Source organism: Diadema antillarum, unplaced genomic scaffold (genome assembly GCF_040938485.1).
Source record: "Diadema antillarum isolate AM-2024a unplaced genomic scaffold, OU_Dant_1.0 seq00000136_RagTag, whole genome shotgun sequence".
Lineage (NCBI taxonomy): Eukaryota > Metazoa > Echinodermata > Echinoidea > Diadematoida > Diadematidae > Diadema > Diadema antillarum.
The window spans coordinates 587,966-610,346 of NW_027271213.1; the positions used below are offsets into that span (position 1 = coordinate 587,966).

Here is a 22,381-nt window from a genome sequence, read left to right on the forward strand (position 1 = left end):
CAGTAGATGTTTCAAGCATAATTTTATCATACTGCATAAAGTTTGTACATTTTGACAGAATCTTCCTTAGATTGGAACAAACTTTAAGAAAGAACACGGTGCAAAAGGGGTATGGTATATTTTGAATAATTTGTATATTTACAAGATGAATCAAGTATATCATTTGGTTCATAAACTGGGAACTTGGTTGTATCATGACAGGGTTTTGTCGAGGTAGATTTATAGGATGATGTGAGAAGGGTGAGATTTCGGAACTGCTAGATTTCACCATTTATGCCCCCCAAAAAAGTACACAAGAGTACATGAATTTAGTACAACATGTTAAAAGTTAGAACACCAAAATGTAATCAGAAAGATTAGTTGACACATAATGGGGCAAGTCAAAGATGCAAAAGGACATTGCAGTATATGTTCAAGTTTTATTGGTTTTAATGCGGTATGATGTAGAGTGCCCGACTGACTCCAGACTCTGGTTTTTCACTGCTTTGCGAGACAAGAAATCGGATTTCCTCTCTCTCTTGGTCGTTGAGGGGTGTGCAATTTTTTGTGAGAGAAAGACGGTATATCTCTCAAAATTGCCCACTGGCTTGAAATAGCAACACACAAATCTCCAGTTGATCCTTCGGGCTACTCCTAAGGGGCATCAAATCCCAATCTACCAATCTCTGCTTCATTCACTTTGCGGGTGCATTACGTGGCATTTGAATTTGGGATATTTTTATCCATGTGCGCTTTTGTGGCATTCACGTTAATTACACCACCCGGGCGTCTTGATTTGCAGAAGGAAGTTCCAGTTCGTTTTGTCAGAATGCCGGATGACATAATTAGCTAAGTTGATGAATGAATGACTTTCTGCCGTGCGGATGTATTGGCGTTTTTGGATGAATGATTGATTGGTTGATTAAGATTAATTAGAGGAATGTTTTAAATGGATGGCAGAGTGGTGTGGGATATTCCTCAGTGGAATGCCAAAAAAGTGTGTTGCCTTATAAATCATGCACTTTAAAACTTGGTGATTGATTAGTGGGCTAACACTTTGACAGCAATGAGCATTTCCTGTACCTGTTTTTTATAACCATTGTATAGAGTGAAACAGCAGAAAAGCCTGGCTGTCACCAAGTTAAAATTCTGCATACGCCTTAAAAAATAAATGACTTGTTTGAATCTGTTTCACTCATTTTGAAATAATACTGTTTACTCCGAATGTTATGTGAGGTTTTTATTTTCGCGAATTTCCCGCGTTGGGTGCTCTTCGTAAATTAAAAAGCATGCAAAAATATTCACTCTGATCCCGACATGAATGTGATGCACACGTATACATTTCCCCATTCAGTACTGTACCCTACAATCGCAAATTTAACCACTCGCGGAATTGTCGGGAAGTCCCGATTCGAAAAAAGGTCGACTCGCTAAATATATAGCATACAGTATCAATAAATATATAGATGAATATGTACATTTTTGAGCAGATCATGATGTGAGTTAACGTACAGTGATCATTCCACATCGTGACACACTTCCCAGGAGCCAAACTTGTCCGTTGCCCCTCTTTTACGTTTCAACGGCAATCTAATGTGGATTATTGTATTTTAAGCAATTTTTGTAGGGTTTTTATTTTCGCAAATTTTGCAAGTCGAGTGCTATTCGCAAATTGTACAACATGCAAGAATATTCACTGTGATCCTGACATGAATGTGATGCGCATATGCACATTTCTCTGTTTATTCCTGTACTTCATGGTTACATATTTAACTACTCACTAAATTGTTGGGGAGTCCTCATTCACAAAAAAAAAGTTAGACTCGCTATGAAATATATGGTTTATACAGTATATTATTTTTCACTTCTTCTGTCAATAATACACAACACGAGATTCTCATGGATAATGCTACAATTTTGTGCATGATTTCTTTATTTTTTTCAGAGCGATATACTCTTTAGAAAATTGAAGAATTGATTTTGGATAAACCCGGTTCTATATGCTCGACTAAACTGTTGTTGTACATGTTTGTGGGCATAATCTATTCTGTTTAATAGCTGGTTTCCGATGTTTCATAAAGTTCAGTGGACAGGCCCTATGTATCAATTTTTGCCCTTTAGACAGTGGCATGCGTGTCGATACAGCAGTGTTATTATTACTAGCTTTGGGGGGATCTTCAGCTGAGTTTACATTGGAGGTGAATTAAAGCTTGGGAGACAGCTAATCACTCAGATCTCCTCCACCAGCAGAAAAGGTCAACACCAGAATAAAGCCTGGAATCTTCTCTCCGTCTCTTCTCCCCCCCCCCCCCCCATGCATGCTAAGGAAGAGAAAGATGTACATTGTGCGATGTAGTCAATGTCATTACGATTGTTAAGGTTGCCCTTTTGTATATGTGTTTCCGCAGCGACTAGGCATTGGAGGCTAAGGGTTAGGCAGAATGTAATTAATGATGCTTCTTCTGTGGAGGGCAGACTAAACAGTTGTTGAGGGAAACAGGCACCCATGACACATGCCAAATGGAAAGAATCCACCTGTCTTTAAATGTGTGTGTGTGTGTGTGTGATTGGGGGGGGGGGGGGATGTAGGCATGCTCAAATGAGGCCTAATTCCAAGAATGCATTGCATTAATTCCCAGCCATGGTGGCCCTACATAATGGCAGCGCAAACACAAGTTATGGGAGACAGCAGCGGCCTACTGTCGGCCTACTGTTGGATGGTGAGACAGGAGAGAGGAGAGAGGGGGAAAAAAAAGAGATAGTTAGGATTAAAAAGATACTATGATGTATCATGGCACCATGCAGAAAAGGTTATTTTCATTTTCATCTTTTTTTTTTTACTTTGCAGACACGTTTCCTACATTATGGCAAAAGGCAAGCACTGTAAATGTCAAATATTGCGCAGTGTGAAACTTTCACTCATTTCATGCCATGTTTGACCAGTTTTGAGTCAGAGAAAATGAATGTTTCAACACTTTCTTTACTGTATTTTGTCCATACACACAAAAATGTATATGATGACCTAAAATATGTTGGTAGTTCAAAAATTAGCATGCATTAAAACGTTTCACATAACAAGTAAATCATTGGAAAATGTCCCACTTTTTCATCATGTAATAGTCTGTAGCAAGAAGTCCACCACAGTGTTGCCAACTATACAATGATCCATTGCTTTAATTAATGCTTTTTCCTGTGATGTCAATGAAATGAGCCAATAGGAGAGTTGTGAATTGATGACATCATCACCTCATCAATTCTTTTGTGTGTATGTGTTTGTCTGTGTATATTTGGTTAAAACATGTAAAGCTCCAAATTCCATATCATTTTTATTTCTTATCCAAGTTTTGTGACATTTTTATTATTCTGTTTGTCTGGTTTTGCTCAGCATATTTAAGTCAATGTGATTAAGGTATGGAGGTGTACTTTAAAGAGACAAACCGGAGATGGTGAACAGTGATAATTAGGTTGAGAGCAATCAAAAAGTGTTTGTGCGTATTAGTGGGTAAAGAATGCAGGGAATTAGAAAGAACACAAAAGCACAGTGGATGAAGTTAAAGGCAGGACAAACAGAGACTGGAGGCAAACTTATAGCAGCCTTGGGGATAATTCAGAGTAATCTGGACCTATTAAGGACTTAATTGGAGCAAGTGCACAGTTGGATGCTCCCCCTGAGTCGTGATAGGGATGCGATTTCCCAGAAAAACACTTCCCAGACCGGTGCAAATGTGTGTAAACAGTCAAGGACAGTGTAATGGAATGGTAGGATGAAATTAGACCAAAAGCTCAGAAGATGAATGGTGTTGATCTCACCGGCAGTGGAGGGGAAAACTTTTAATTATGGTTATTGGCTAGAAGAGCTGAAAGGTAAATATTTTAATCTCCTTTTTCCTTTTGTTGTTGTTGTGTTTCTTGCAAATACAACTGTTTTGTATACAAATGCTTTGTAAAAAATATATGGTATTAATACAAACACTTTGTACAGAATGATAAATGACACACTGCTGTGTATATCATTTGATCAGTAAAAAGATCTGCAAGCTGAATGACAGGGGATGACATTTTTACAACTTTCTTCCAAATACCGTGGTTAGCCAGTGACAGTTCTAGAATTCTAGCAAAATAGAGTTTGCAAAGAGGACTTTCACTGATCTACTTCAATCTGTGATTTGGAATTTCCGTTCGATAAGATCACCCTGCACCTAGCCCCTTCAGCAGTAACCTACCCATGTGCATTATTTATATCTATGGGCATATTGTGATTTTTCTGTTTTTCAAATTTGAATATGAAAAGTGCATGATAGAGACCAGCATGCACTATCTACTGAAGGAAATCTAATTAATTCCATAACTATGGCAACTGCCACATCATGCACAAAAAATAAATAAATAAATAAAAATGCAACTTTCACTGCTGGGTTTTGATGGTAGTGTATCAAAAAGAGATCATATTGGTTTCATGTAAATTGAAATAAAACACACTCAAAACTTAAAGGGTGTGTACAGTTCTGGTTGAGGTGAGGATTTAGCTTTTAACGTTTTGCGAGATATTCAAAATCCACTCTATGAGATGTCAAAGGGCATGCAATTCTAAGGGGTATCAAAAGTTTGTTTGATGAAAATCAGTTTCAAAATGGCTGAGATATCCAGAAACAAGGAGAAACAAAGAGATCCTAATAAAAGGCGTGGCCTGTCGCTTTTTATTATTATCACTTTTTGGGATATCTCAGCCATTCGAAAACCAATTTTCATCAAGTAAACGTTGAATCCTTCTTAAAATTACATGCTCTTTCATATTTCATAAAAGGTTTCTCATTATCACACTTACGAATGTTCAAACAGTACTGTACAGTCCCTTTAAAAGCACTAAGAAATCGAAGGTACACATTTTTCCATCTCTGCAACTTCTCAGTTGGTGCATGTACTAGCTTACTGTAGAAGTGGAAATTTTCACACCCATATAAATTTTTATGCATTTCGTGCTACCAGGAACTAGCTGTAAAATGGAAGGAATATTTTTGCTTGTTACATGTAACATTAGGTAATGTTTTGATTACTGCAGAACTAGAAAACACTTGAAATTCATCTTCCCTGGACGAACGTGAAAAATTACTCACTTGAAAATTTCCACTTTTACAGTACCAGCCATCAGTACCAGGAGCAGGAGTGTGGAACAGGGCTTGTTTGTGATGTCAGCAAACCATGTTATATCTCTCTGTACCTTTAGCCATTTTCATGTTGCCATATCACATGCATATGTCATAGTGACTGCATGTGTACATCATGCTGCGATCAGCAGTGAAACATGCTTTGCCTGCCTCCCAGACGAGTTAACGAGGAAGAACGAGCCCCGGGGGAGACCTGCAGCTTTCTTGCTCGCATACATATAGTTGCTCCAGTCCATTCTGGTATGCGTATCTGCAGCTTACAAATGGCATAATTTACCATGAATACTTTGAAAATGTGGCACCGGTATATAGGCCTTGGGTCTCTTTATGTTTACTTCTCTGTCTGGTGATGTTGATGGTGAACGTCAATTTTCCAACTCTGGTATACTTGCGTCGTCCAGACTCTGAGCTTTACACTGATGTTTGTGTGTAAATGAATTTATGTATGTATATATATATATATATATATATATATATACACACACACACACACACTCATGATTTTTCGTTATGTATCATTTCTATAATGATTCACTACTGTGGTGTCCTCTGTTCATTTCACATTGTCTTGTTTACGTTATTCTGTTACAAAAGAAAGTGAAGGGAATTTGTTTTTGTCAAGAAATGAAAGAGGAATTTGAATTGAATTGAATATACATGTATATATTATATATATTTACTGTAATTTGTCCCACTTTATTTCAAATACCATACAACATAAGCAGTATTATGAGTCAGATAAACACACTTTACTAAACAGGGGATTTGAAATTCAGGGGATTAAAAAAAAAGATCTAGAATCACACACATGGAAAAACCCCGGAACAATCCTCATTTTTCATTCAATATGTGTTCCTTGAGACAATTGAATTATTGATGAGACCAGAGAGAACATGAAAGCGATAAGACGAGGGTTGTTTGTTTCAACTTCCTGGCATCACTGCCGCGAACCGACTTCAGCTCCGCGGATGGGGCTGCTGTCTGGTAAAACACTGTATACGCCATATATTCGGGGAGTCTCATTTTTTGCGTATTTGGACATTCCCAACATCTTTGTGAGTGGTCAAATTCATGATTATGGAGTATGAGTATTAGATGAACGGAGAAATGTATACATGCATGTCACATTTATGTCGGGATCTGAGTTGACAATTTTGCATGTTGTTTAATTTGTGAGTACTAGTAGCACCCGACTCGCAAAACTATGACATGCCATCTTACAGAGAGTAACAGCAAAGAAAAACAAAAACAAAAGAGAAAAAATCAAATCAATAAACAAACAAACAAAAAACAAATGAAACTACTAGAATATTGCTTCAAATCATTCCAGTCTAGATTTATTTGTTCAAGTTCTCTGACTTTCCAACTTAGTTGTGTAAAGTTTCGTTGGACAAAAGAAAACGGAAGAAAAGAAATATGCTGTAACATGAAGGTCAGCATGTACTGCGTAAAGATGTAAAATCATACAGTAAGCACACCATTCCACGGAGAGAGAGAGAGAGAAAAAAAAAAGGAGGAAGACGAGGAGTAAATAGAAGACACTGAAAGTAGTTAAATGGAGGAAAAAGCCAGAGCTCTTTTTTCTTTCTTTCTTTCCTTCTTTTTTGTCATGGAACATGTATGTTGAATGAAACAAACCCCAAGAAAAGGACATACAAGTTGCCCGAGAGCGCCCACCTTTTCTCAGCTCCGCATACCGCTGGAGTGGCGTTGTGATTGCCACCCAGACATTCGGTCGCCAGCCATGGAGTGGATCCTTTCTCATTACTGTCATGTTTGCTGAATTCCTTCCTCCTCACTATTCCATTCCACGTCAGTTTCCGTGGAATTATCATGTTTGTGCTTTCACTCATTTTTTTTGTTGTTCTTTCTTTTCATCTCCGGTTTATAATCTCCCTCTCTCTCTCTGTTTCTGTCTTTCAGGCCTTGGATCCCGCCCTTGCTCGGACAGTATTACCAGAGGTGAGACTATGTGCCATTTTTGTAGAATTCCTATAAAGGCCCGTTTTCATACGGGTCGAGAAACATGATTGCAGTGCTGAATTACAGTCACGATTACAGTTGCGATTAGAATTATTGTCCATACACATGACCAAGAAAGGCTTGGTGGATTCTGAGATGTTGAATTTCAGAGCAAGGAGAGAATGTGTGGCTTCTTTCCGAATTCTAAACAATCACTCTCGAGTGGTATTAAAATTAGTGTATGCTTTGAGTGCAGTGTGAACATTTGAGGAGCATGTTTTTCTGCAAAAGTGGTGGAAAGATCACCATAATACTAAGCTCCACCCCATAAACATGATTTGGAGATCAGTCAAAACGCATGACTGTTTCATTCCGTAATTCTAGAGAATCGTGATTGAAAAATGCGTCCGGACCGTCATTTGAATCATGATTGGAATTACGATTCAAATCACCCTTCACAATTTCCTGTTTGCATGCACACACAAGATCAAAATGCGTTATTGGAATCATGGTTCTAGTGATGTGTCATTACAACTGTGATTCAAGCAGTGCAACTCTTGGTACGTGAGAAAACAGCCTATAAGATGCAGGTGGTGTATCTTCATGGGATACAAAAAAAAAAGTTTGACAGAGTGGGTAGAAAGCATGCATCGCTCCTCACTTACACTCTTGTCACCCTGCAGTCAAGTGTTTTCATGAGTCATGATGCAAATTCAGTAAGGCAAGAGCTGTATTTGGTGTCTTTTCCAAATATTAGTTTTGTTGTTGTTCTTTGTGATCAAAGGTATAGATGTGTGTGGTTAAAACTTGTCCATTATGGCATTGTAGTTGTTATGATATACATAGCTTCTTCTTTTTTTTTTCTCTCTCATGCAAGCCATTCAATATCCTATAAACACACTCTTTGTATGACATCAAATAGATCAAATTTCTGCGGGCTTTTGCCATGAGATCTGTTTTGGAGGTCATTTTAGTCATTTCTAAGAATTGTATAAATCAGAGAAAAATTTGTTTTTATGCATCAAATCCAAAATACATCAAGTCTTTGGTTTGTTTGGTGCAGAATCTGTATATCATAGTTCTTACTATTCATTTGGAGTGTTCCATAAAGTATGGTAGATGTAAAATATGGTAGATGCTGGGTACCCTTTCTTACATATTATGCAAGCTACAAAAAGAAATATAAAACCTGCACCTCTCAAACTATGTGCAGAGATGCTGTTACGCTGTTGGATCATATTTGCATTTGTTTACAAGTACAGAATATAACAGTACAAGAAAAAAAAGCAAGTTGAATTTTACCTCCGGCTGTTTACCAGAGTAATCTTGGGAGAAAAAAATAAAACAAAACAAAAAAGCCCTGAAATTCAGTCAGAGCGGTTGGACTGTCACTCTGCACCGAGTGTCGCTTCTACTCTTGCTCATACGGGGTTGGCGAATCGCGAGAAACACTGCAATTCTATATCGCCTGTTTCAATTTCGCTAAGTCTGCGGACCACTCAAGCAGGTCAGACCTGACAGATGTGAGCAACTGTGCAATCCATCTTATGCTGGCTTTTTTAACCCCAAAGATGCATACATGAAAATACTCTGCTGATGTGGCTACACAAATACGCACAGTCACACACATACACACACCCACCCACACACGCTGCTTTTTTTTTTAAAAAGATAGCATTTATTCAATTCCATTCAAATAATATGTAAGTCAGTACACACAACGAAGACATACGCACACACACACAAACACACACACACACACACACACACACACAAACATAAACCCTACTTGTTACCAAGGAAACAGCACAGTGAAAAACTTCTAGCAGTGTGGGGATTTAGCCATGGACATTGGTTCTCAGACCTACAGAAAAATAAGAAAGATACTGTGAAAGCTGATTATCTTTGCATACAGATATTTTTGCAAATGAGGAGATGACAGACATTTTTGAGAGATGTTGTATTCACAATCTGACAATGAGCCTATTGTAGGTGCACCAATGCCTGTCCGATTACTCCAAAAATTTATTCTGATCATGATCAGGTGGCGATATTTTTGAATGTTGCTAGATTTGCGGCCCGACAGCGCTTCGCAAAATTCGCAAAAAAAAAAAAAATAAATAAACCCTCGTGAAACAACTTTACAGAGCTGCTGTTGCTGTTTGGTACCTGTGTGTCTTCAGGAACTTTCATAGTATTGATTGTTTTTTTTTTTTTTTACATTCATCACTAAAATTTTCAATGCTTCTTGTTAAATATAGTTAGCTGTAAATATGATTGTATTATAGGACTATTCAGAAAGCATTGCTAGTAAGAATGAAATAATTTTTTCTTTATAGTATGATTATATACCATGTATGTTTGTATTATAGGACTATTCAGAAAACTCTGCTAGAATGAAATCATGTTTGTTTGTTTTTTCTGTGATATTAGAGTTAGAGTTAAAATTAGAGTTCCGTGACATTGTGCTCCTGTGACAATTGCTCCCATGAAATATCTCAATGCTAAGCCAACCATAAATTCTACCCACAAGCATAACCCTAACCCTAATCCTAATCCTCACATCGAACTAAACCTAAAACCTTATCACAACCTTAACCCTTACTTTAAGTCCTTGGAAAAGATAAGACCAGAGCAACTGTCGCAGGAGCAAAATATGCTGTGTTACCAAAATTAGAGACTCTTGAAATAAAATCTGCTACATGAATATTCACTGGCTGTGTCTTGATAGACTGTAAAGTACAAGTCTATAATTAGTTTTATGTGGGATGTGAAAATTGTCAGATTTTATTTGTGGTACCTTGGCATCAAGGATAGCGTGAAAAACAAAACTGAAAATGTTGGCTGTCTTTTTATCTTGTTCATTCTATTTTTGTAGAATTGACTTTTGATTTATGCCTGCATATAAAGTGTTGTGCAGTACTTCTCCCTCTTTCCTTCTCCTTTTTCTTCTTCTTCTTCTTCTTCTTCTTCTTCTTCTTCTTCTTCTTCTTCTTCTTCTTCTTCTTTTCTCTCTCTCTCACTCTGTCTGTTTCTGTTGTCCTGCTAGTTTTTCTGTCTTGTTTACAGCTTCTTCCTCTTTTACCCTAAATAGATTTCTTGGTAATCCCATGCACTGGGAATACTGTTTCTTGTAACCACCCACTAAGAGAACTGGCCAAGCATTTGTTGAGCAATGTTCAGCAATGTTAGCCTCAAGAAGAGTTGAGTGTTTTGATGTCCAGGCAGTCAGTACACAGCTCGTGCAACTTCTACAAACAAGGGCCCTGTTGCATAAAGCCTTAACCAGAGATTTTTTCATGGTTAAATCCAGAAACTCTGGTTAAGAATTTTTAACCAGACTTTTTCTATTGCATAAAGCTTAACCATAGTTTTTTTCTCAGGTTAATGTTCAAGAAACTCAGGTTATAACCTTAGCTCTCTAACCAAAGGTTAAATCTAAATTTCTCTGGTTAGCCTCACTTAGAGCTACCAAGGCTGCCATTCTGGAAACAATTCAGCTATGAATTGGACTAGGAGAACTGCTGCACACTGTTTGTTCATTCATTTCTGGGAAGATTTCGGTGCAGGAGTCGGAAACGCAGTAGAACAGCTAGTAGACTCTACTGGTACTAGATCTAGGCCTAACAGTTAGATCTAGTTCTCTAATTAGTTCTATCTGTAGTATGTAGGCCCTATCACCTTTATCAATGTACTAGGCCCTAATTGATCTAGATCCAGGTTCTTACTTCCTAGTTAGAATCTACTCATTAGCTCTAGATACTATAGATCTAGATCTAGTACAATCTAACGTTAGTTCTAAAATCTAGAAGGCCTGACTTTAGAGCCCTAGCCCCTAGATACGTGAATGAAGGTAGCACCAAAGAGGTAGATTCAATAGTATTAGAGGTAGACCTACTGCAAGTAGCTGTGTAACATAGACTAGATGTAACCGTTAGGTACCGGTACAAACTGCGACCAGCCCGAACGAAGCTAACGTTACAGTAGGCCTATATCTGTGTGAAGGAGCGCCCCGGGGTTAGATGTAGCCATAACAGTTGAGTTAGATCTACATACAGGTACACTTGTACTTACTGTGCCTGTAGATGTGTAGGGTGTTTGCACTTTCGTATCCATGTCGATATCTCAGCTTCCATAATGCCGTATTGCACCAGAATCACAGATAAATCCCTATAACTCATAACTTATTTCTGAAAACTTATTAGAACCAGAGTGGCTATCGGGAAGCTTGTAGCAGGCTCGCTATGCTAGCGGACATACCGCTACTCGTACTACATGTTTGTTTGGCAGCGACAGCATGCAGCGCGATACTGTCATGTATACAGTACATTGTACATTCAGACAGCGCGTAGCGGTGATCGCTAGCTGCGCGCGGAGCGTAAAACTTAGAAAATCGCTAGCACTTCCGCATTTTATCCTCGTCCAAGTTTATTTGAATAAAAGAAAGCCAATATACCGTAACCTTAGTTTTTTTAACCAGAGAAATTGACTAACCATGAAACTCAGGTAGGCACCCGCCTCTAACCCGAGTTTTTCTCAGGTTATTTATGCAACAGGGCCAAGATCCACAAAAGTGTGCAAAAAAAAAAATGCTTTGCATTCCTTCAAACAATGTATTTTCTGCAATAAATGTTCAGTTCAAAGTCACTCCAGGGTTCACATCAGTTTGGGTTACAAAATCCCTTGCAATTCTTCATAGATGTAACACTAAGACTTTGAAATGGATGCAGATTACCATATACAGGGATTACTTTGAGCGGGTATCCTGCAAGCGCCATCTGCAAACCATCAATTAGGGCTGATACTAGTATAGAGTTCAAGAGCAGAGGTAGGTTGATGATGTCCTTTGTTTGTAGAGAGAAAGGTACCAGAGTGAGATTTGGTGGGATCATCCTGATATACAAACTGACACTTAAAGGACAAATCCACCTTCATAATACATGTGGATTGAGTGAATGCAGCAATGTTATTGGAACACATCAGTGAAAGTTTGGGGAAAATCGGACAATCCATTCAAAAGTTATTAATTTTTAAAGTATCTGCACAGTCACTGCTGGATGAGAAGACTACTAGAGTGTATGATGTCACATGCGTACAACGACACAAGGAAAATATAAAGAGAATTTCACAAAATTTTACTTTTTGAAAAAAGTGTACACTTCCTCGACTCGTCATTGGCGTATGTTAAGGGTAATATTATTCCCCTTGCCTTCTGAAAGAGAGAAGTCAAGTGTTCTTTTATTATGCGGGAAAAGTAAAAATATCTTGCATTGTCCTTATATTTTCTTTATATCGTTGTACTTATGTGACATCACAAGCTGTAGTAGTCTTCTCATCCAGCAGTGACTAAGCAGAAACTTCAAAAATTCATATCTTTTAAACGGATTTTCTGATTTTCCTCAAACTCTTGCTGATGTGTTCTATTAATATTGCTGCATTCACTAAATCCACATGTCTATGAAGGTAGACTTGTCCTTTACGATGTTATAGCGGAAGTTATCTACTGCGTTATTTATTGATGGATTTGCATGATTTACATCTATCTTACACGCAGCATACAGTAGCACATAAAGCTGTTTCTGAACAGAACCAACAAAACAGAAAATGATGACAAGGCTGTGAGTCTTTCAATGGGACATATACATTTTTTTATTTTTGGGGGTCACAAGTTGATCCTATATGCAAGTCATCCTAGAAATGCCATTAAGAATAGTTAATCCTGCCGAGTTTGATCCATCCATCACCTTTTATTCCTTTCTTTCAGTAGACCAAAAGTAGAGAATAAGCCCAAACTGATTGACAAATTGCCCTACATCGACGTAGATAAGCATTGAATTGATCAGTGTTTTAGTATGATATTAATGTCACATGCAGATAGTGTTAAGCCAGGTACAATAGTTTGAAGTTTCTCAAAGCATGTAGGCCTAGAATGATCTCATCTTTGACACACATCAATCGGCGAGGCTCTGGTATGGAATACATGTTTTCGAGGACCTAAAAATATTGCAAAAATGCTATGAATGTGTATGAGAAGTTCTTACAGAATCAAATTCAACAAAGCTTCCTATGCTTTCCTCCAGGTTTTGAATCAATACTGAAATTGATAGGACCTGACAGTTTGAATACCCAAAGTTATTTTGAGATTTCTCCTGTCTGAGAATAGAAACACAATAATGTGCTACATTATTGACATATGTGACCGTGCACCTCAAAACGAACATAAAGTCGCACACACTGATTTTGCCTGAGGATTGAAAATAAGTGAAATGGGTCAACCAAGCCGAACTTGACTTTTTCATATTTTCTGAAAGAGCGGGTCTTTTTTTACATTATGCTAAAATTTGGTATCATAGAACGGACAGGAAAGTGTGTTTTTTAGGAGTTTATCTCGAACATTTTTGGTAGAATAGTGTGATTAGGTGTGTCTTTAGAATCCCTTTCTCATTTCTGAAAAACCTTGTCCACACTCTTCATTTTCAACTCTAATAACTTTTGAAAGGATAGTGCTACTGCTTTGAAAGTTGGTATTAATCATGGACAGAATGCGTTAAAGAGGCATGCTTAGTTTCAGTTCAATTTGATAATCTCTTCATTATTGTTACTCTGGTGGTTTACTTCCTGTGTTTTGGTCCCATTCATCGCACAGCCAGCACGGTTTGGTAAAGATTAAGCGCTTGAATAGACACTGTACTTCAGAGCCTCTTTTCTCAGTTCACACTTTTCCTGAGTTTATGCTTTCTTTCCAATATTTAGATAGGTTAGGAGAGTCCATTTGATTTGAGTTATACATCATTTTAAAGCTTAAAGTCTGCTCTTTCAGAATATGATCTTGACTAAAAATTCATGTCTGGCGACTTTTTGTTTGTTTTGAGGTGCAGGGTCACATATCAAATAATACTTTTTTTCATCATATATTTCATTTGTTTGTTTTTTCCTCTCTCTTTCTGTATTATATTACTTTGTGATATTTTCATATTTCTCCTGTTGTCATTGTAGATGGTTTTTTTTTTTTGGTTTTTTTAGCCATCTTTGGTCCATTCTTTGTCAAATATTGCAGCATTATCTGTTCATTGGATAGTGAAAGTTGTTTGGTTTTTTGTGGGGGGGGGGATCTTGGAAACATGCGTATTAGGGGTAAAAAAAAGGGGGGGGGGACATTCCCAGTGCATCTGAGAATGCTGTGTCATCCTTGTGTAGAAAGAGAGACCAAACTTTTTAAACCTCATCTCTTGCTTTGCAAGAACATGGATGTACATGTAGGGTTATGAACAGCCCACTTCATGTAACTGAATTACCATAAAACACTGTGTCTGGTGATGAATGCACAAACTGGGATTTGAGTCGAATCTAGAACCTCTCACATTAAAAACCACATCACGCCCACAACTGTGCAAGTATTAGGGATGTGCTGAGGCCTTGTGGATGCAGACTGTCCTTTTGAGGAAAAAGTTACAGGTTCATGCCCCATCTTGGAACTTAGGTTCTTGTCCAAGACAGTGTATTTATACTGCTTCTCTATCAGCATGTTTGAATACCAATAGGTAGCTATACCAAAAGGTAGTTATGCCGATAGGTAACTTCTTGTATACCAATTGGTAACTTTATACTGTTGTTGTGAATGTAGCAAGTGTGCTATGTTAAAGGGGTGGAGTGAGAATACTGTAGTTTCATTTCAGTATTAGGGATAGTAATATCTAAGTGCTTTTGAGCCCCATGATGTGGGGAAAAGGCGCTATTTTACGAATGATTACTAGAATTGTTATCAAGCCTGAATTGGGATATTATCATTAGCATTCAGGTTTTTTTTTAGTGTAATATAACAGTGAGCATATTTGATAGCCAGTAATTTAAATTGCGCCATCTTTTCTCAATGTAATATAATGTATCAGGAATTTGAATATATGAATTAAAAAAAAAAACCACACAAAACGAACAAAAAACAATACACTGATCAATAATCATCATATACACGTACTGCAAATGCAGCGCTTCAGTACCGGTGTAATAAAATATGCATCAATGACATGGAAAGTACAGTTCTACTCAGAGTACAAACTAGTGCTGATCAATAATAAATTTACTCCATCCATACTACAAACGCGGCGTGATGGAAGATCAGCCTACCATTGCGTCGCTGGTAAGCAGGCCGTACACTTTCGTTCAAGGTCAAATTTGATGCTGCATGAGATAGCCCTGTGGCCTCAAGGCCGCGATCGAATGCAATTTTTAACCGCTGACTCGATTATTTGGTGATTAAATACGATCACATGATTCAATTGTCGGGGGCCATTCATTGCCGTGGAATCTGGTCAGTACGGGGTGAGCATCTCAACTCAGTTGGAGGAAAACCTGCAGGGTGTGCTACAGGTTGTGTTTGGTTGCACAGCATGTACAGGCTTGTAATACATTCACATCAGGAGTTGATTTCATGATCAGATGCTGCATTCACACACATTAGAAGGATTCCTATTTGAAGTGGTTTGGAACATGCATCACTTCGTCTGTTGAGAATGAGAAGGGAGCTAAGTTGTCTCGAACACTATGGGTTTAGTGGCAACTTAACGCCCTTATCACTCTCAACCGACGATTAATCTATAAGCACTTTTAATTTCAACGTATGAACATGCATGTTTGGCAAAGATTTATTGATGTGATTTTTTTTAAAGACAAGTGCCAGTAATATTCAGACATACACTTGTCATGTATCAATGCATGATCTGTAAAACACATGCAACTGTAGGTGCTATTCAGGCCTGCATAGTGTACATTGAGCAAATTGTTTGCACTAATGCATATATATAGAAATCTTCCTTTTGAATTGCTTGTCATTTTCGTCGAGACAACAAAACAGTCCTGAACGGAATCTAGTAGAAATGACACCAAATTTGGATTCCAACAAAAGCATACTCAACAAGACAACACACTGCATAAATTACACCTTCAGCACAAATTTTGGATTATTGTCACATTTTTTCCTCTAGGTAGAAAGATAAACAATCAAATAATTTTTGACTTGAGTCGTGTTGTCTGTGTATTGTATTTAACCAGTTGAGGATGGGCTGATTTTGCTGCAAGACGCATTTCCCATAGACTGTTAGACACCTGCCCAAGTATACTCAGGACTCATCCTCAATGGGTTAACAACTATTTTCTTTCTAACATGTTCAGCTCTTTAGTTTATATGAGATATTACTGCAATTATTACTTCCCGTCATTGATTGAACAGAGTGACACTTTCCTGACAGGTATCAAGAAGAATGATTGGAAATTGATTGGGATGTGAACTCAACCACCTTGCCTCTGTAATGCCATCAAAATTTGGGAGTCTGGTTTGATACTCTCTATAAAGAGGAGTAAACCATGTGTGTCTCTTTCAGTAAGACACTCTATTGAATCGTCACTGCGTGCTCTCTTGAATTGGTTACTTTGCCATTATTCCTCCTCAAACCTTGGCTTTTGCTGGTTGGAGGCGCTGCATTTGGAAGCTAGTAATAGTAACACTTTTACTACAACTGCATGTACTTCTTCATGTACTACTACTGCCACCACTACTTCTACCACTACTTCTATGTCTACTACTACTATCACTTCTACAACGTGTACGACTACTACTACTACTACTGCTGCTGCTGCTGCTAGTACTACTACTTCTACTACTACGACACCAACGACGACTACTACTACTGTCAGTATAATAATAGCGACACATTTAATATGACTATTTCATCACATACTACTACTGCCGCTACTACTTCTATTACTATTACTATTACTACTACTACTACTGCTATTACTACTTCTATTACTGCTACTACTACTACTACTACTACTACTACTACTACTACCTCTACTACTAGTACTACTAACTACTACTACTACTACTACTACTACCTCTACTACTACTACTATTGCTAGTACTACTACTACTACTACTACTACTACTACTACTACTACTGCTACTACTACTACTACTACTACTACTACTACTAAAACTTCATCTTCAACCATTTGGAATTTGTTTGCAATATATGAGAAAGCTCTACCAAAACATATGTCTGGCTGACAGGATTTGCAGAGATATTGAGTTGTTTTGTAGTATTTTGAGATCAAAAGTGTGAAATAATAAAAGTCAATCACATTTTGTAGTTATCCAATTGATATTGTTTTAACTTCACATATTTCTTATTCATTTGTGTACATTTTAGAGTAAATATCTACAGATCGGCAGGTGAATGAGAGCTATGTTCCCACTTTAATAAACAGGTATTTGTGGGATGGCTTCTGGAATGAAAGATTAGGGGCACAAGAGGGTCAAAGGTGACCCCCTTGAAAGTGAAGATGGGGAGAAAAATAGGCTGAGACATCCAGGCTTTTGGAAAGAGAGACTCATGAATCTCACCTCAACCACCGCACACTCCTGAACTCATTGCTCTCAGCCAAAAATTCTGGGTCGCAGAATGCATGCTTGTCTTTGGTTTCAGTTTCTCCTCTTTAATCTTGCTGAGGAAGATTGAAAACGAAAAAAAAAGGAGGGGGAAAAAATGGATCTTTCCAGCTAGACCTTTGGCCAGTACACGCCTGCAGAAGATTTAAATTGCGTTCAACAGGTTGCACTCAAAGCAGGCCAGTGCTTAATTCACTTGTAGGTGTGGCTTATCAGATGCCTCTTGAACTACTGCGCGAGACACCTGGAAAATTGGATACCGGTGCTTCGGCTAAATCGGCTTCTTTCCACCGAGGAGTCTGTATCGAATGTCGTGACGCAGGAGAAGCAGAATCCTCTTTTGGGAGACTTTTCTCCGCATGATTTCCTCTCTTCCCAACCCTCCTCCACCCCACCCCACCTCACCCCCACTCCGTTCATGTGGGTGAACAATTTGCTGTTTTATGCATTAAGTAGTCACATTACATGGCAACCATGCAGAATTTAGCAGCCCCCTCGCTCACCGTATATGTTCGTGCGGACGTGATCGAAATTTTGCGAGGGAGAGAAGGAAAACGGGTCAGATTGTGGGAATGTGGGCAGATTCGTAGCAGACCTCTACTACACGGTAGTGAGGCGTTTGCTAAGACGAGTGTAACGCAAATACCCCTCGAGGTATTGTATATCCTTTCAGCGTACACTCGTAGTACCAAATTCAAATCATCAAATGGTTCGTTGATGTGGTGATCAGTGAAACATGTTGCTGTTGCACTTGCGGCTCTGAAGTGTAAGTTCATAATTTTCTCTCCCAGTGTTGTGGGAAAGAATGCAAATTCAAAGTAAGATAGGTGTATTCATGGAATGCAAGTTCCATTTATTGGATTAGCAATGCAGACATACTCAATGGGGAAATCATCTCAAAGATAAAGCTATTTGTGTAGGAGTAGTAAAATTCGACCAACGAATTCATGCTAACGCCAGTGACTCTTGACACATTTTCACTGGCTCATTGCATTTGGTGACCTCATTGAGTATGAAATGACAATGGCATTTTGTGCGGGTGGGGGGGGGGGAGAGGACTAAGAAATTATGACTCACATTTCTACGGCAGCAAAATTTCTGATATTGTCTTCTGGGCAGCATCTTACAACTATCATTGATTTATTGTGATCCATCGTTTGTGCGTACAAGTATAACTCCCATACAACTTTTAGTTTGACGGAAGATCCTCCTTGTGAATTTGTGCAACAGCTGCAGAGCACTCAAAAGCCTTAAAACGGTGAAAACACGATTTACTTTAATTCATCAGCAAGAGGTGACTTCAGTTAATTTTGAATTTACTGATGTGAAATTTAAAAGCTGCGTCAGATCAATTTTTAAAACTCTAAAGAAATATACACTTAGTGGAACAAGATTGCCTGCATATATGGCTATCATTTCCAAAGGGTACTGTGCAGTCATCTGATAATTGCCGATGTACCAGATATTTACCCTTTTAAAAACACTGGTGGAACTGGTCGTAAAACTATAAAAAGCAACAAGTGGACAAATTGATCACCGTCTAAAGCATGTTGCTGTAATTAATTATAATAGTGTGAGTATGCTGTCATTGTTTTTCTTCTCCCTTTAAAGAGGTATTTAACAAACCTGACCTTTGACCTTTTGGTATGTGGGAAGGGGGGAGGGCTGTCATGAGCCTTATTCATTTTGTTGGTACAGACAACCAGAATGGGGACTGATGGAAAAGGAAATGGGCGGATGGTGCTCTTTTTGTTTGTCATTTTGTGAAGGTAAGGTGAAACCAGCTGCGAATCATCTGCCATCTCGGGCTTCACCGGGCCACCCGAGTGTTGCCGCGAGACACTCTAACCTGTCCGCGGCATGCCTGCAAACGAAAAGTCAGCGGCGGGATGCGAAGTGAATGACGCTTGAGCCAATTATCTTGACTTTGACATGGCCGACTGGTACTTAATTACATTTTCTTTACCTCGTTTGAAGATAAAAAATGGTTGAGATGGGGGGGGGGGGAGGGAGGAAGGGATGGTCCAAGAGAGAGGAGGATGCACAAGAGGGGGGTTTTAATAAAGGTACATGTAGCTGGAATTACCCTCCAAAGGGGGTTACGGTGGTGGCATATGTGCTGTACCACTTGCTGTTGTGTGTGTGCATCAGTACATACAAAGCGATCATAGTAAAGCTGTAATGGGGAAAGCGATGTACAACTGTATCCGTGTCTTCAGAACACCACAGGTGGTATGAAACAAAGTGGTTTTAGAGCAGAGAGAGTTGCTTCAAATCATTTGTTTGTTTTTTCAGTCATTTTACTGCATTCCATTTCTGGCTTTTACTCTTACATCCAAATACATTATTGTTTCTTATGTGTTTCTGTTGATTTTTGACCCGTTGAGGACGAGTACCGAGTGTACTCGGGCACGTGTGTATGGGAAATGCATGTTGTAGCAAAATCAGTCCGTCCTCAACGGGTTAACAAATGCATTGTTCATTTGAAGTATCATTTAATGGTGTCATAAATCTTTGACTGATGATAATGAACAGGTGTAGGTAGATAGATAAAGAACATCTTTGGTTGCTGCTGTTGCATTTCTGTTACTCAAGTCAGGCACATCACTAGCTGGGAATGTCAAATGCAATATGTCAGCCGAGGAGCAGATCATGTCAAGTGCAGATAGAATTGTGTACAGGGAGGAGGGGAAACAGTCAAAATTTTCAGTGTGCGCTGTTCCATTGAGGATGTCATCCTGCATTTTTCCTGTCTTGCTAACCCTTCCCACCCACCTCCCTCCTGATTACTTATTTGATGATATCCCTTTTAACCCATTGAGGATGAGTCCCGAGTATATTCGGGCAGGTGTCTATGAGAAATGCGTGTTGTAGCAAAATCAGTCAGTCCTCAATGGGCTAAGTTCTAGCATATGTACATGCCGTGTAGATTTGTGTGTGTGTGTGTGTGTGTGTGTGTAGTAGTAGTAGTTTGCTGACTTTTGTGGATTCCCTTCATTGGTCATGTTCCACAAGCTTGTATAAATATGGCTCAGACATGCATGCATCTCAGCTATTGCTCCCCATGCTCTACCCCCCCCCCCCATCCCCAATATATACAACCCCAACAACAATAGTCAGAAAAAAAAGAAGGATGCAGAGTTTGATGAAGAGATCAGTGAGATCGAGTGGAAGCCATTGACGTCTGTGTGGGCCAATGTATTCCGCACACGTAGTTTGTGATGATTTGCAGGTCCACGAAGACCGCGCCGCCGATCTCCCCGACTCTCCGTCCCTCAGCCTCTCGCTCAACCACGGCGGAGTCATTCGCTTCTGTATGGATGCACATGCTTGAAGGGACCAAAAGAGACCCCCCCCCCCCCCCCACCAAAAAAAAAAAAAGAAAGAAAGAGTGAGGGAAACCCAGTAGGATGAGGAAATCTGATTCGTATTCCGACCACCAAAATGTCACTTCCTGCGAAATTCAAATTCACCTGTCAAAGGGGGGCGGACCACTTCTTTGTTGGGCCAGAGGGCAGAGGTAGGCCAAGCAAGAATAATTGGTAAGCCGATCTGGCCGGGCCAGGCGTGTAACGTGAATAAATATTGACCATACCCTTCAGGTTGGCATTGTCCACTCCCTAAGATGGTCCCCCGATGAGTGGGTCTTCTTCCCGCAACAGGGGCGTTTGTATGGAGGGGATAGTACAAGAGGGAATACAGTGGATGTAGGGTGAATTGCAAGATCAAGATACCCATTTGTGACCAACCAGCTTGAAACCCGCAAAAAATAGGCCAAATAGATTTCCACTTTTCTACATAGTTTAAAAGAGTAAGCTGTAAGCTTTAAAATGATGTATAATTTGTCAAAATTGGACCTTCCTAAAAGAGATTGAAATATGAGAGAGTTACGAAGTGCAGTTTCATAGAAAAGGGAGAAAAAAGGATTCAAAGATTAGGATCATTCAGGAGTGCTGTGCAGTAGTATCAGTGAAAATATAGTCTATTTCCCAGTGAAACAGTGCCTGTCTGAAAAAATTCTGGTCCAGATAAAGTGTTGATATCTCAATTTTTGTTTTGTTTCAAGCCACCAGATTTTGAGAGTGGGTAGAGAAAAGATTACTCTCCCAGTTAAGACGAAGTAAAAAAAAAAATAATTGAGTCAATCAACCAAAATTACATGTTTCGTTCCATTACAGACAATCGTAATCTACAACTTTTTTTTGTGGGTTTTGAGATGGGCAGTGATATTTTACAAGAGATTTGACTCCCCCTGAACCCTTTCTTAAACAAAGTGAACAATGAAAACCAGAAATGCACTCGGAAAGCTCAGAACTCCATCAAGCAGCTCATTTCCACTCATACACGCATGCTGAAAATTGCCCTATTTCCCAATGATTGTGTCTCAGACCCCATCAGCTTACTGTACTGCACACTGCGCAGTGAGCACACATTCAAGGCATATATGCACACCTCAAATGCACGCAGCTTGAACTCCATCGTTTATTGGCCCCATTTGCCAAGAAAACTCTTCAGTTTTTTTTTTCTTTAATCTACAAATTCATCCATCCAGATGGTGGTCTGGATCACTACCGTAATGTAATAATCTGTTCCTTGCGTCGTTTTCAACTTTTCCTGGAAGTTTCATCCAAATCAGTACCCAACTTTTTGATTTATTTTGCAGACAGACAAACAAACAAACTCACGCCAACAAAAACATTCCCTCCTTGCCTCCTTGGTGGAGGTAAATATATCATTTCATTTTGTCAAAGCATGGGCAGTATCTTTTCATCATGATGACTATTTAATTGTTGCTGGTTGGCAGTTCAGTGAACCTATTTCACTTTACCCC

The 22,381-nt window shown here is 38.9% G+C and overlaps 1 pseudogene; it reads left to right on the top strand.

Moving 5' to 3' along the window:
• The window catches only part of LOC139727610 (uncharacterized), a 176,089-nt pseudogene that overhangs the window by 75,325 nt on the left and 78,383 nt on the right, over positions 1-22,381 (top strand).